Genomic DNA, 16,156 nt, shown 5'->3' with positions numbered 1-16,156 from the left:
TGTGAACCTAAACTGGATCCAAATATTGGAGCAGGTCCTCATCTAGTGTAAATCACCATAGCTTTGTTGTCTCCCGTTGAGCTAGGCCAATTGATACCAGAAGAAGATCTAGCCCTTTATGTCTAGAATGGGCCTAACTAAAACTCTGAAGGACAGATTCTGGCTTATGATCTATCCCCTTTGCATCATCTGAGTGGTGAGAAGGGGCTGATTTCTGGCCACAAATGGCCAGACATAAATTTCCTTTGTTGAGGGTAACTCCACTGGCATACATCCAGCAGAGGTACCTCCTGCTCTCACTACCATGCCCCCAACCTATTATAGGAGTGTGCCAGGGAGGGAGGATGCATGACAAGGCACCATTAAATGGTGCTCCGCTGTGCCAATACTCCACTGGTGTAAGGTTCCTTAGGAACTTTACAGCAATGGCATAAATTATAGTTCCCCTAGGCTGCTCTAATGTATGCCAGGGATGGACTGGCACAGGACCGGGACTGATGGATGTCCCCACTTCGGTACTGAGTGAAGCTCAGCCTCAGGAGATAGTGAAGACCAGATGTCTGAGTACTTCCAGATTTTGGGGTGTCAAAATCCACAACTGAATGCTGTAACTCAGGAGTGCCACTAATCATGTTCAAATATGCTGCCACCTTGACCACGATGTATTAAAAAAAAAACCTGGGACTGGAAGGAAAATACACAAAGCAGCTGTGTTTGCATCAGCCGGAGTTAATGAGATCGTGGCCACAGGTTTGACAGCACAACTACAGTGGATAAAACATGCCTTGTCCTACTGATATGCTCCATCAGAAGAACTGCAGCTCTCAGTGGCCATCCCTGGATCTCAGAGGGCAGAAGAAAACTGATCACATTCAGTTACATTTTCTAGGAGGGATCTGCAGCTCATAAATTCCTAGCATGCAGGCTGGAACAGCCAGTTTGATGGGGACACTGTGTATATCATTACTACCTTTCATCCAGGGGTATGAAAGACATACAGAAACATTAAGGACCGTATAATCCCCTCTGCTGCCCAGTGCTTAGAAGATGAAAGCGGTGGAAATCCAAGGACCATGGGCCCCAAAATAGTTGATGAGAGGGGAGTTAATCTGTCACTATCACTATTCCCTCCTCCAAAGTCTGTGGGCATGCTGCCCTTCAAACAGACCGGACAGGCAGCATACCACTTTGATGGCCAAAGAGCAGATGGGTTATTTTATGGTGGTGAGATGACCCATGCCTGCCGATAGTGGGGGGCAGAGTGAGGGCAGCTGGCTTCAGCAGTGTTACTGAGCATGCTCAAACTGTGTGAGTATGCTTAGTACAAGCTGTTAGGATATAGATATTCAGGCCTGTCTGTAAAGGACTATACTCTAAGAATGTAGGTGTATTCTTATCACTTAGCTAGTTCTAGAGGTATAAAAGAAAGAATCAAAATCACTGTCTGCCAGTGTAAGGGCCTTCTCTTACTGTGACAGTTTGAGGCCCTGTTCTTAGGCTAAGGCCTTTGGCTAAGCAGCAGAGGCAGCCATAAGCTGGGAAGCGACCGGTCACATCCTCACATTCCAAACTAGTCACATTGAAATCAGGTGCTATTGGGCTGTTAGGAATACAATCCTGTCCTGATACTGCCTATCGCCTCCAGAGAAAGGGAAGTGCCTAGAAAATGTGAAAGGAAACTTAGTTTGATAGCATCCCGTCTGGCAAGAACTCACTTATCAATAGCTGGGATGTGAAATCCTCACTTCTGTATTGTTTTGTCATTATAGTTCCCACTTTGCTATTGTTTGTCTGTATAATCTCTGTCTGGTTCTGTGATTGTTCCTGTCTGCTGTATAATTAATTTTGCCAGGTGTAAACTAATTAAGGTGGTGGGATAGAATTGGTTAAATAATCATGTTACAATATGTTAGGACTGGTTAGTTAAATTTCAGTAAAATGATTGGTTAAGGTATAGCTAAGCAGAGCTCAAGCTTTACTATATAGTCTGCAGTCAATCAAGAAGTAAGGGGGGGGAATGGGAACAGGGAATGGGGGTGGGGAATTGGAATCATGTTTTGCTAAGGGGGGGAATGGGAACAGGGACACAGGCAAGGCTCTGTGGTGTCAGAGTTGGGAAGGGAGACACTAAGGAAGGAAACTGGAATCATGCTTGCTGAAAGTTCACCTCAATAAACATCGAATTGTTTGCACCTTTGGACTTTGGGTATTGTTGCTCTCTCTTCATGTGAGAAGGACCAGGTAAGTAAGTAAGCGGGTGAAGGAATAAGAAGTAAGCGGGTGAAGGAATAAGCCCTTAATACGAGCCAAGCAGTAAATCTGCAGGGGTCACATGACCCCACATGGCCCCCGCCATGCCTCACCTCTGATGGTGGTGGTAAGTTCTTTGAGGCATTTCCCCTTTCCCTCTGGCATTACCTCCATCTTGTATTAATTTAGCTTCAGCCAGCTGCTCAGATTCAGGTTGCTGACCTTGCTAGACACTGGGATCTCTGAAAGAGGCTGCTTGTATAACCCGCTAGTCAATGGGTGTTACAGAGCCTTCTCTGCACCCAATACATGAAAAATATGAGCCAGTCCCCCCACCCCCGCCTCCACACACACACAGCTAGAGAGCTGTAGTTCACGCTATTGCAATTCATGCTTTTAGCTCTTGAGGTCCCTAGTTCAATTCCTGATGTGTTGGCCAAATTAACAGATGTCACACTTACAGTACATGTGTAGAAGATGCAGAGCACAATGCCATCTGTGTGGTACCAACATTTGAGTCCACTATGTCTCATGAAGATCTCTCCCCCAATGGCTTCATGGAAATCTTGGAGAAGATGGAGCGTTGTGGAAAAATCTGGAGGCAAGAGGGATAGTTGCTCATCAAGACCCTCTGGGACCAGTCTGAGAAGCATAAATATCCACAGCACACTTAAAAGACCATAAAGGGAGAAACATTTTAAAAGGCCTATGAGATACCATTCAGAAGGAGAGGGATCTACTAACTCACTTGGTATAAGAAGCAGCCTTGAATTCTGCAACTATCTGAATCATAGAACCATAGTGTTAGAAGGGACTCCAACGGTCATCTAGTCTATCCCCCTGTCAAGATGCAAGATTTGCTTGTGTCTAAACCATCCAAGACAGATGGCTATACAGCCTTATTTTGAAAACGTCCCGTGATGGAACTTCCATGACCACCCTAGACCGTCTGTTCCATTGTCCTACTGTTCTAACAGTTAGGAAGCTTTTCCTGAGATATAATCTAAATCTGCAATACTCTAGTTTGAACCCATTGCCTCTTGTCCTGCCCTCTGTGGCAAGAAAGAACAAGTTTTCTCCATCTTTTTATGGCAGCCTTTCAAGTATTTGAAGACTGCTATCATGTCCCTGCCTTAATCTCCTCTTTTCCAAACTAAACATACCCAGTTCTTTCAATCTTTGATCATATGGCTTGCATTCCATCCCTTTGATCGTTTTGTCACTCACCTCTAGATCATTTCTAGTTTCTCTACGTCCTCTCTATATATTGGTGACCAAAACTGGACATAGTACTCCAGCTGAGGCCTAACCAGCGCCAAACAGAGTGGTACTATCACCTCTAGTGACTTGCATGCTATGCTTCTGTTAATGCAACCTAAAATTGTGTTTGCTTTTTTGGGGACAGGTAAAGGTCAGTTCTGAGTACCCTTGTCTTCCATAACACAGTTCAATGTCCTGGCACACGCCTCGCTCAGTATATCTTAGGATCCTTACCTAGCTTTCAGTGAGTATTCATGTTAGTTAATGTTTGTACAGCCCTTTGGACACATATATGTTAAGCATTATTATTATAAGTGAGTGTACAGTGCATGTCTGAAAACCAACAAAGACAACCCAAACTTTTAATAAGTAATAAATCTAAATTTGTTGTTTGTGTTCAAAATGATCACAGGGGAAAAAAAGTCACCCTGGGAAGCAAGCTATGGAATTCAAAACTCCCCAAATACAAATAAAAACAAAAGAGGGAATTAAATGCCACCAAAGAATGCTAACCATCTGAAATGTGTAAGATTTTAAGCTACTGCATAACATTGCCTCCAGCAACAAACCTTAGAACCTAATCATATCAACTTAAAGATTTCTGTTACAATTCCAAGCTGCTTCTGAGATCAACACATTGTGTGTGGAAGAGAGCGCTCCAGACAGACTTTAGACCAAATCTGCTCTATGTGTGCTGAAAAATAACAGTTAAATTCACCAGTGTCAACCATGAATGAGAGCAGAACCTTGTGTGAGAGATCTGAAGCTTGCTGGGGTAAAAGGAATAACTCAAAAGGAATAATTAATACAAAGGGATTAAGGCAAGAGTTGCCGTTATAAATAGGTGTGTGTGAGTGACCAAGTTTGGTGGATCCAGCTCAGAGTTTAAGGAATGGTCAGGTCCAGGATTTTGGTACTGACCAAAGCAGAGGCAGGAGCTGTTCAAGGAGATGGTACTCAGTAACATAATGAGAAGCAGTCACAGTGTACCAGCAGCCGAGTAATTGCAGATTGTTTTGTGGACGTCATGACAGAGGTGAGTTTTATAAAGGGCTATGAAGTTCGTTGAAGCATCAGGCTTAATACAGCTGCACTACAGCCTTTTCCACTGAAAAAATTAAAATCATCTGCAGCTGGCTATTTCAGAAATGGCTTCTTGGATGGAGATCACTTTAATGGCACCAGGAGGTCATATATTCAACTGCTCTGCTACTGCCGTCACCTTTAAAAAATCTTCAGATGTGCCTTTGGAACAGTACTGCCTTACTTTGGGTGTTTGTTGTAAAAAGGGTATGTCTACACTGCGAACTAGGGGGGTGGTACGAATAGACGTCCTCCTGCTGGCTCTCATCTGAGCGAGCCTGCTCAAAACAGTAACATAGCTGTAGTAGCACTGGAAGTGTCAACATGGGCTAGCTGGCCCAAGTACGTACCTACAGGTTCGTACTCGAGGAGCCAGGGTACTCTACTATTTTAGCATGCTACCTCAGTGAGCTCAGGTGAGTATGTCTACCTGAGCTGGGAATCACACCCCTACCTCCAAGCGTTGACGTAGCCTCAGTGTAGGATAAGACATAATGCATATATGGAGGTAACGTTATCTGGATATCCAAGGCAAAACTGGAAAGATTTTAAGCGTGGCTACTTTGAATTTTTATTCCAACCTATGCAGATGAGGGATTCACAGGAGATTCACAGTTGGAGCTGGTTGGGAGTTTTCCAGCAATTTTTTTTTTTTTAATGTCGAGGCATCAAAGCTGAACCTATTCACAGGAAAGTTCTGTTTCGACGAATCTCCAGATTCCAAAAAAAGATTGACTTTTTTTTCTCTCAAAAATGTTGAAACATCCCATGTTGACCTTTTCAAAATGAAAAGGTTTCATTTTCCAGTCAAAACAATTTTGTGTTTTGAAATTTTAGTTAATGTATAGCTCATAAATAAATTAAAAGGTCAAAATCAAAATGAAATGTACTGAAGCTATCAAAATGAAAAGATTCAATTCACCCAATCCAAAAATATTGGATTATTAATTTGGGAGAATTCCTGAGATTTAGACTTTTTGTCCCAATTCAGAATGGGAAAATATTTAAAAATCCTGAAAACTCTCACAGGAGGGGAAAATCTTTTCCCACCCAGCTCTGTTCACAGTAGATAGCATGTCACATGCTTTAGAGGTGCTGCTCATGCTGCAAATCTACCACAGGCTCTGCTTCTTTTTCACTTTCAGGTGTGTGTGGAAGGTCAGGGAAGCACATGAAAAGAACTAAAAAAGATAAGGAAGAAGAATGCTAGCTTTGCCTGCTCCTTTCTTTCTGCTAATCTCAGTTTCTTGGGCTCTCGGCTTCTTTGTTTTCACGGCTCATTGCCATTCACTGCTTCCCCTTTACTGGGTGTTTTGACATTGTCACCAGGTGTCCCACAGCCCTTCCATCAGTGAACACTTAGGTAGCAGATGGTGTAAATGGCCTAGCAATAATTTGCTGGCTCAGTGCTGGATTACCTACTTGTCTGGTGTTTGCACCAATGACTGAACAGAGCTAGTGATAATGGCTGGCGGGTGGAGGGGGGGGAGATATTGGACTTGCAGATCTAAATTTTCAAAGTAGCAGGTAGCCCCACTAACATCAACGCAAGATTCTCAGCTATGATCATTGCTCATCTCTTGGAAAATTTAGCCCAAAAGGGATTTTCAAGGTCAATTAGGAGGATAAGCTATTTCTGTAAGCCCTGTGTTTTCTGTGGGAATAGAGAATTGTAAGGCACCTTCAGAATTAATAATATGAATAATGACAGTGTTTTACAATTAGAGATCATTCTTTACTTTCAAAAATACCTGTAATGTTTCATAAAGTATGCACATACACAACCATTGAAATGGGTGAAATGCAATAACCAGATGGATATGTTTTATTTACTTTGTGGATGCAAGCTATAAAGTTTGAATCCAGATAATGTGAGGTTGTTCTTATGCAGGGTTTTGTTGTGAGTTCTTATAGAGTTAGAGGCCAGTTGCAAAGTTTCAATGCAAACTTCCCTAATGTCTGGGGATGTTTGGATCCAGGCTTTTGGTGCCATCTCTGATAACTGAAAAAAGAAGTGTGGACCAAGGAAGGGGTTGGATGACAGTAGCTCCTGAGTTTTAATCTCTGCTCTCATGCTAGCTTTCTCTTGAGTTTTGGGCAAATTACTTAATCTGACTCCGTCAATTTTCCCACCTCTAAACTGAAGATAATATCTATATCCCTGGGGTGTTGTAAAGATTAATTAACTAATCATTGTAAGTCACACTAGAGTTGAAAATATTTATATATAAATTTAGTGCTTGGCACTAAATACACACAAAATGTATATGACTATGAAAATATTTATATATAAATTTAGTGCTTGGCACTAAATACACACAAAATGTATATGACTATTTCCTTTACTTTGCATGTTAAAGATAAATAGGTACTTTCTGGAATCGACGCTATGTTGCAATTTTGAAAAAGGTGAAATTAAAACCCCTTGTCTAGAGAATGCAGGCTATACCTGTCAGATACCCCTCATTTCATGTGACATCATTCATTTCAGTTCCAAAATTATCTGCAGCTTTGATGTCCCATCACTTTAATAGTTAAACATTATTCACATCAAAAGACTCAGAAAACTAAAGTTATTGACACAAAAGGAATGAATCCAACCTCAGCGTAAGTGTCCAGAATGATTTTCCTGTCTTGTGTTGCTCATTTGGGATCTTTGTCAGACATCGCACCCTTTGGCTGGGCCTTGGCAGGTTGAGAGGGATGATGATGATCCTGCTGGACAGAGTTCTTTCACCACTATGAGCCTCCTGGACACATCCAGGAAAATAAAGGAAAGAATAAAGAAGAAGGTAGCAAACTGACTGCTCTTTGAGTTCTTGAACTGCATGCGTTGTTCTTCGGGTTCACAAACAATACTGATGCTACAGTGTTCTCCAGAAACTGATATTCTTGATGGATGGCAGAGGGCCATTGGACAGAGGAGAATGGTAGAAGAGCTTGGTAACATGTCTCTCTCTCTACATTAGTTCTGAGCTGATGATCAGTGAGAGCTTGCACAGCCCAAAGGTGTGGAAGCTGAGATAGTGACTACAACTAAACTCCCTTGAACAGTGGTTCCAGCCCCATCACAATGCACCCTGTAATGTAGTTGAAGATGCACACTCTAGTGCAGCTCAGTAGGGTGAACACAACTAGGAAGCACGTATTAAAACATAGGTTTTAGAGATGGAAAAGACTCCTTAAGAATTTTAGTTCATGCAACTCTACAAGATCTTCTTTTAGAATATTTTGTCATGACAAAGCACTTCAGGGGCTGAAAAATATAGACCCGATTTTTTTTAACAGTTTATGATCATAATTGCATATGCAATTACTGCACTCACAACTGCAGTGATTACATGGATAAATGACTGCTAAAGAATCTAGCCAGCTGTTGGAGTTTTCCCAGATTGTACATGCAATCCTGAGAACAGCACAGAGAAATGATGTAATTCTGAAAATCTAGCCCTGGAATTCTTCTTTGAGTTAATCCTTCCTTCTAATTAAACTTCAAAGGAAGTGCTGTAGAGGTATTTTCTCCTTGTAATAACTGCCAACCCTCCTCCTTGTTTCATTGAATTTTAACCACTCTAAAGATCTTGAAAGGCTTCCTCTGTAAATAATATCTGAATAGGACTGATTCGCACACAGTCTAATTCTTATGTTTAGCTGCTGCTTTTAAGCCTGCATTGCAGTAATTTCCTGTTTGGAGAGGGAGGATGACCTTGTGGTTAAGTCTCTGAATTGGGTTTTGGGAGTTCTGGTCTCCATTCCCCAGCTCTGCCCCAGACTTCCTGTGTGACGTCTGTAAAATGGGGATACTAAAATGTTCCTTTCTCCTACCGTTTGTCTGTCTTCCTTGTTTAGACTGTATATAGAGCTGGTCAAAAATGTAAATATTCATTGGAGCAGAGACTTGTACCCGACCTCCTTGATGAGTGCCCTGTCAACCTACAAGCTATTTGCATGTTCTCTCTGGCCCAATATTTTATACAATGTGGAACAGCTTCAACAAGAGAGTTCATCCCAGAACACCCTATAGCCCAGTGGTTAGCCTACTCAACAGGGAGGTGGGAGACCTAGATTTACGTCCCTCTTCTGAATCAGGCATAATAGGGATGTGAACCTGGTTTGGCCACATCCTACTTGAGTGCCCTAAGATCTGAACTATTGTGTACAGGGTGCGGTGGCTACTGATGTAGCTCCAGAACACAGGATGTCCCCTCAGTTGTCCCTGCCCCAGTGGTGTGACGCGCATGCACGGTGGTCACGCCACACGGAGGATGCCATTTTGCAAAACGTCCTGCCCCCATGGCATGAGCTCACACACATTGTGCATAGGAGTTCACGCTGCTAGGGGAGGGGAGCTGCAAAATAGCATCCTCTGTGCATGATACTGGAAAAACCTAGTTAGTTTTGTCTCAGTATTGGACAGGGGACAAACCATACAAAAACAGGACTGACCAGCATAAAACCCGACGAATGACCTGCTTAGTATGGGGGCGAGGGGGTCCACCACCATCTCAAGTGCCCTTTGTGCAGGGTAGGTGTGGCTCTGAGAAGGTCTATGGGATTGGGCCCCACGGGCAAAATAGGCAGGGGAATCGTAGTCTGAGGATCCCATCTGGGCTTATGTACCGAGAGGCTTCGTGGTGTTAAGACTGAGGCAGCTTTGCACGTACCCATGGGTAGAAATGTGAGTGTTTAGGGAACTTACTGGTGAAAACTCACATGCCTAGAAAATTTAGGTGACTACAGGGTTAGATGGCAGTTGAGCAAGAGTTCTGAGGATCTAAAGTTTAGACTTATGTACCTAAAGTACTTTGCTAGGTTCACACAGCGAGTGTGTGGAAAAGCAGGGGATTGAACTGCAGCTTCCCAAATCCAAGGATAGTTTTCAACTGACTGGACAATTCTTCCTCTTCAAGACAGGGCCTGATCATGGGTGGGACCTCTAGATGGGACTGCAGTACAAATGATAAAGAACTATAATTTTCCCTTTTGTTTTTTCTTGTTAATTAACATATATCAGGTAGACCTGGGGTTTTCCATACTGTGAGAGTTTTCAAGATTTTGAAAAAAGTTCCCATCCCATCTTGGCTGACAAGTTGAAATCTCAAATAATTCTGTGAAAAAAAATAAACAAAAAATATTTAATTTAAAAAGATTTCATCTCAGTTTTGACTTTTTTTAAAAAAAAAATTACACTATGTACTATAAATTAACTAAGATTTCTACCAGAAATATCATTTTGAATCAAAACACAGACTTTTTTCTTCTTTGAAAATACCAAAACAGGATGTTTTTTGACAAGCTTTCGTCAAAATTTGTTTGAAACAGGCAATTCATCAAAACCAATCCTTTCCCACAGAGAAGTTTTGGCTTGGAGGAAGTGGCATTTTCCAAAGAAAAAACGGTTTGTTGAAAAATTCCCGACCAGCTCTAATGGTGAATCAAGTTCTACTCTCAGTGACACTGGTATATGTGTGGTTTCAGAGTAGCAGCCGTGTTAGTCTGTATTCGCAAAAAGAAAAGGAGGACTTAGAGACTAACCAATTTATTTGAGCATAAGCTTTCATGAGGGTGAGGGTGAGGGTTAGGGTTAGGGTTAGGATAACACCCATTGTTTCATGTTCTCTATGTATATAAATCTCCTCACTGTATTTTCCACTGAATGCATCCGATGAAGTGAGCTGTAGCTCACGAAAGCTTATGCTCAAATAAATTGGTTAGTCTCTAAGGTGCCACAAGTCCTCCTTTTCTTTTTGGTATATGTGTGGAGTTACATAAGAATGTGTGGTGTGGCTGCAAAGACCAAAGCACGCTAGCAGGTAGCGATGCCTGTGCATCTCAACAGGTCTCCTTGCAGTCTGCCCGCATCGGAAGACAAAAGTGAACGGTACGTTTCTGTATATGTCTCATGAGAAATAAAGCAGGACGTTTGAGGCTCTGTAGATTATTTGGGCTGGTGAATGTTCAGTGGTATGTATCTTATTATATTGTGTCCTCCTTTTAAGAATATAAATATAATTCTCCTCAGAATATTCTACCAGATGAATGCCCAGGAAATGCTGCTTCTTCTTCTTCTTTAAAATATATAAACCTTTTAATCTGAAGTGTTTAATATCCAGGAAATTGCACCTAGCATATCAAAGTGTTACAAGAGAAGAGACTGCCATGCTCTGTGGGTTTTCTTTTATTATTTTCTTTCCCCACATCTCCTCGTTTTGTGTGCATGCGCGCGCACGCTTATGTATTTAAGGGTGCATATTTTGCAACAGCGCAATTAATAAGTTGACGGACGTCTATACATACCACTGCCCTCAACGATGTGGAACCAGAACTGCTTAGCTGTGTGTCATAGCAGATACAGATGCCAACAAAGAGAGACCCTCTTCTAGCTGAAGTGGAAAGGATAGTGCTTCTAAGACGGAGATCTGATTTCTATGCCCAGTGAAGAGCTAAATGGCTCTAGTGTGCGGCATACGGACATCCATTAGGTTCTACTTGGTCATTAATACATTACAGCAGGGGTGGCCAACGTATGGCTCCGGAGCTGCATGCGGCTCCTCAGAAGTTAAGATGCGGCTCCTTGTATAACCACCGACTCCGGGGCTGGAGCTACAGGCGCCAACTTTCCACTGCTCCATCCCAGACCCTGCCCCCACTCCACCCCTTACCCCAAGGCCCCCGCCCCTTCCCACTCCCTCCCCTGAGCCTGCTGCACCCTTGCTCCTCCCCCTCCATCCCAGAGCCTCCTGTACACTGCAAAACAGCTGATCATGGTGGGCAGGAGGCACGGGGAGGGAGGGGGAAGTGCTGATCGGCAGGGCTGCCAGCGAGCAGGGGGTGCTGGGGGTGGCGGGGAGGCTGACGGGGGGCTGCTGACGTATTACTGTGGCTCTTTGGCAATGTACATTGGTAAATTCTGGCTCCTTCTCAGGCTCAGGTTGGCCACCCCTGCATTACAGTACTGGCAGCATGCTGGGGGCAAGGACTATATTTTTCTTATTTTGCACACACTGTGCTTAGCACAATAAGACCTAGAACCTTAACAGATGCCTCTAACAGCCATCACAATAATAAATAATAATAATAATAATAATAATAATAACAACAACAACAACAATAAGAAGAACAAGAATAACAACAATATTCACATACATTTTCTGGTTTCCAAGAGAAATAGGATGACATGGTGACATTTATATTAATTGAGTACTTACAAAGTGTTTTGCAAGCTGAAAGCTCTAAACAAATACAATCCTTATAACCTCTCCTCATTTGGTAGGTATTTTTATCTGCTAATTATTGTTGGTTTGTTGTTACCTCTGAAATAACTATTTAATATAACAGACTTCCCACCAAGAACAATGATGAGATGAAATCTGCTCTGGGGAAAACATCTAGATTGTAATTTTTCCTTTTTCTGGAGAAGTCAGGCACTCTGCACGCTGTTCTCACAACTGCAAAATATTGGTACTTGCAAAACAAAAAGCACACAGTGAGAAAATTGAATTCCCCTTCCTTCCCCCCCCCCGTCCCCCGCCCAACAGTCAGTCTAAACCACACAAAACAGCCAGTCGTTTCCTCCCTGCCAACTGATTATGCAGCCATGTTGTTTGAAAGCTTGCATAATTTACATTAGCATGCCTAAGATCTCAGGTGACTATGCCTTTGAGGCCAGCATGGTGGCCCCAGTGGACCTAGATTTGATATTCCTCCCAATATCTGACCCTTTTTTCCTTGTTAATTACAGGCAGACTTCCCTGGCCTGGGCCCGGATCTGCACCTGTTTCCCATCTCTGAGCAGCTGCTAATTAGGCTGCAAATGGCGGGGCTAGGCAGAGCAGGCCTCACATGCTTCAGCAGTCTATTGATCAGATTGGCATGCCATGCATACAATAATTATTATCCGCTGAGCCCACTTTCCAAAATAAAAGCCACTCATTAAGCAACATGGTATTGAATTATACATTGCATTCCATATTATACCGAGCACACACCTCATACTCATGGACTACCAAAGGGCAGAGGATGGATTCTTATTTCATAACGCAGAACCACACTGTGGTAGTTGTGTATCAATGCAGGATTTTTCATGAGACAGCACTGATGCAAACAGTTGCTCTTAAAATCTAGCACCAGATTGGTTTTTTTATTTACTCTCTTTGCAATGTGTTTCTCTCTTTGTTTGAGGAAGGCGGCATCTTCTGAATAGTTTCTATAAAGACGTACCTTTGAATGATCCAGAAGGTTGTTTTCTGAGGAGTGGCGCTGTTTCTTATCGAAAAGCGGAAAGCTGCACAAATCCTGAGGAAATTCACATACAGAACCAGAATATTTAACTCCACACCAGTGGGCCAGGTTTTCAGTGGGTGTAATTCAGTGTAGTACCATTGAAATAAATGGACCTATTCTGATTTCTGCCAGCTGAGGATATGGCTTCTGTATACCTGTCTGAAGTGAATGCAGAGTGGAAAAAAGAATTCTGCAAATACATGTTGCATTCAGAAGCAAATTTCAATTTGACAGTAGCATTAATGCATAATAATAATTATTTAATAATTATACCCAGTTAAGATCAGAAGCCAAATGAGGCAATAAGCAAAGAGGAAGCATGGTCCAGGGATTAGTGAGCTCATGTGGGACTTGGAACACCTAGGTTCATTTCCCTGTTTTGCCACAGACTTCCTGTGTAAACTTGGGCAGGTCACTTAGCCTGTCTGCCCCAGATCGTCTAAGTTATTTAGGCACCTAACTCCTATTGAAATCAATGGTAGTTAGGCATCCAAATACCTCTGCGAATCTGGGCCTTAGTCTTTCTGTGTTTCAGTTCCTTATCTGTAAAATGGGAATAATAGGGCTTCCCTACCTCACAGGGGTGTTGTCAGGGTAAATATACTAAATTCTGAAAGGTACTCAGACACTCTGGCAATGGAGGCCATAGAAGAACTCACATGCAATGGATTTTTAGCTTGAATTTTCAATATTCACCAAAAAGAAATGTTGAATGCACGGACAATAGTAAAATTTGCAGCTGGACCTGAGTCGGTTAGTGAGACACATCATGTAGCCTTGCTTCTGGTTTCCTGCTCTGATGACTGGCCTAACTCTGAAACACAGTGTGAATTTCAAACATTATACATTACAATGTCATTTGAAATTTGTGCTGCATTAGTTAGTTAAAAAAGTGATCTCATCAAGGAACAGAGGCAATACCACATGGCATAGGACTGATCAGTGCAGCACAAATTGTATATTAACTACATACAACCCCCCCGCCCACATTAAAATAGTAAGGTTGCAAAGTCAAGCACTGGACGCATTGTTTTCAACTCTCCTGATTTTACTGTGTGTGTCACATTATTTGGTGTTTTTCTTACAGCCCCAGCTCCTGGATTTCTGCAATTATGTGAGAATCTCAGTTTCTAGTTCTCATGGCTAGGGAGAAAAGCTTGAAAATGTGAGGCCTTAAGGCTCAAAAACCAGAAGGCAAATAAAAAGACCCCCACATTTGTTATTTAAAATCTCATGATTTTTAAATTAATCTCAGGAATTTCTGGGGTCCTGACAGAGTGTTTGGGGTTGGCAACACAGATAGGAAATAGCAGAATGAATTGGTTAGTCTCTAAGGTGCCACAAGTACTCCTTTTCTTTTTGCGAATACAGACTAACACGGCTGCCGCTCTGAAACCTGTCAGAATGAAGGCTGTCCATGCAACTTCATTTGGACTCTTTCAAGCATATGCATTATGATAGGATGCCCAACAGGACCTAGGAAATCTATGGCAGAGCCAGGAAGAGAATTTAGCTCTCCTGGGTCCTAGTCCAGTGCCTTTAGTACAAGAAACATGCTCTCACTTCTTAGAACCCTTTGCCTCATTCATTGCCCATCTGTGCACTGAACGTGTCAAGAATCCAATAGAACTCTGTCACAATGCATACACATGAGGAGGCTGAATTAAAGTTCCAAAGCCAACCTTAATTCTGGCTTTGGCAACTTAATGTTCATTTCATGTCATTTTTATACGTCATTTCAAAAGTCTTTAAAAAAAAGACTAAACCCCAGCATTTCTGTCATGTTGAATTACATTGACCTCTGTGACGAATGTGGGAATTTTCTGCAGTGTTTTTATCTGGCCGTATGACTGTAACTATCGCCTTGGTATCACTGCCCAGATGGGGGAAAGAATTTATTTTCTTCCTAGGACATGGGAGATCAGGCTAGGGATTTGAGACAGAGCCACTAGGACTGTCTGGACTGGGTCTGGGAGGACAAAGACAAGAGGTGCCTAGTGGTTGTGTTAAACGCTGAGTTCTCAGACATACAGTGGCTGACTTGGAACTAGGATAAAAGAAAGAGAGGCAGAGAGAGAGAGGCAGGCCACTCATCCAGCATTAAACCAGACAAGTTCTACTTTTCTAGGGTTTGTCCCTCATCCAGTACTCAGACAAAACCAGACATGGTTTTGTCAGGTATCGGACGGGGCGGGGCAGGGGGGGCAGTTTGAAGAGCATGCTGTTCTGACCCTGCTGGTATGTCCTCACATGCAATGTCACGCTGTGTGGGAGCGGAGCAATGTGCTCTTAAAAACACTCTCCCTCCCATGCAGCGTGACCTTGCATGCACTGCAAGGTCACACCACACGTGGGAGCACCATTTTTAAGAATGCAGCGCCCCGCCCCCACACAGCGTGACCTCCCATGTGCTGTGTGTCCGAGGTCACGCTGGCAGGGGTGGGGCAGGGCGCTCTTAAAAATGACATCCCTGTGAGGCGTAACCTTGCACCCATCATGCAGCTGGTGGGGGTGGGGTCACATCGCCGGGTGCAGACCCACACTGTTCCCAGAAGTACAGGGATATCCGGGGTTCCAGGAATGCATGAATGGCAACACTAAGCTCGGCTGGAAGAAGCCCTGGTTTTAGCCACCCTGAACTCTGCCTCAGCCTTTGCTTCTCTATGCTATCGTAAGGACTTTCAGAGTCTGTAGCCCAGGTGATTAATAGATGGTTACCTTGTTTTGAAAAGGCGGCCTGGTGTCACTGTAAATAACTTCCTGAGAGCATTGAGCCCTGAAGGGGTACAGTACAAGTCTCCTGTAGGAGTTTGGATTGGTTCTATTCGCTGCAGGGAGCCATGGAGGCAGACGGGGATGGCTGATGCCAGAAGGACCAGTTCTGGAGTTGCGGCGGCCATGGGCCCACCTCTGTGGAACTGTGTGGACCCTTGGGTCCAGCGAACTATAGGAGTCACTCCCAAGGGTCTGATTTCAGGCCTGGGCATAAACCAGACCCTGTGACATCTCTGTGCATGGGTTATCAGTGGGGTGAAAGCAGGACCTTGAGAGTCACAGCACAGACCTTGGCCACTCACTAAAGGAGAAGGTGCTGCAGTAGTAGTGGCCTGTAATCTTTTATCCAGACACTAAAGAAGTATGTGACACAGACACTTTGCTGGCAGCTTATAGAACTGGTGCAACAGAGAGCAGAGGAGTGTTGGGAATTGTAGGCTTGGCTTTTGAAGGGAATGTGGTCTAGTGGACACCTACAGCACACCCGAGCACATAGATTTGGCAC

The 16,156-nt window shown here is 43.2% G+C and overlaps 2 long non-coding RNA genes across 2 annotated transcripts in view; both read right to left on the bottom strand.

The window, feature by feature from the left end:
- Nucleotides 1-11,170, bottom strand: part of LOC141983759 (uncharacterized) — a 50,496-nt gene extending 39,326 nt beyond the window's left edge. The window contains exons 1-2 of the long non-coding RNA XR_012638500.1: nt 10,891-11,170; nt 2,712-2,845 (exon numbers count right to left, since the gene is read on the bottom strand). This is a non-coding gene — a long non-coding RNA (uncharacterized LOC141983759). The remainder of the gene's footprint in view (nt 1-2,711; nt 2,846-10,890) is intronic.
- A 795-nt stretch (nt 11,171-11,965) lies between these two features.
- Nucleotides 11,966-13,624, bottom strand: LOC141983758 (uncharacterized). The gene is made up of 3 exons (XR_012638499.1): nt 13,573-13,624; nt 12,814-12,888; nt 11,966-12,057 (listed from the first exon to the last, which is right to left on the bottom strand). It is a non-coding gene; the product is annotated as an uncharacterized LOC141983758 (long non-coding RNA).
- Nucleotides 13,625-16,156: the final 2,532 nt, after the last annotated feature.

Source organism: Natator depressus, chromosome 3, assembly GCF_965152275.1.
Source record: "Natator depressus isolate rNatDep1 chromosome 3, rNatDep2.hap1, whole genome shotgun sequence".
NCBI lineage: Eukaryota > Metazoa > Chordata > Testudines > Cheloniidae > Natator > Natator depressus.
Note: the sequence above shows the minus strand (reverse complement) of the source record. Positions and strands in the feature narration are given on the sequence as shown.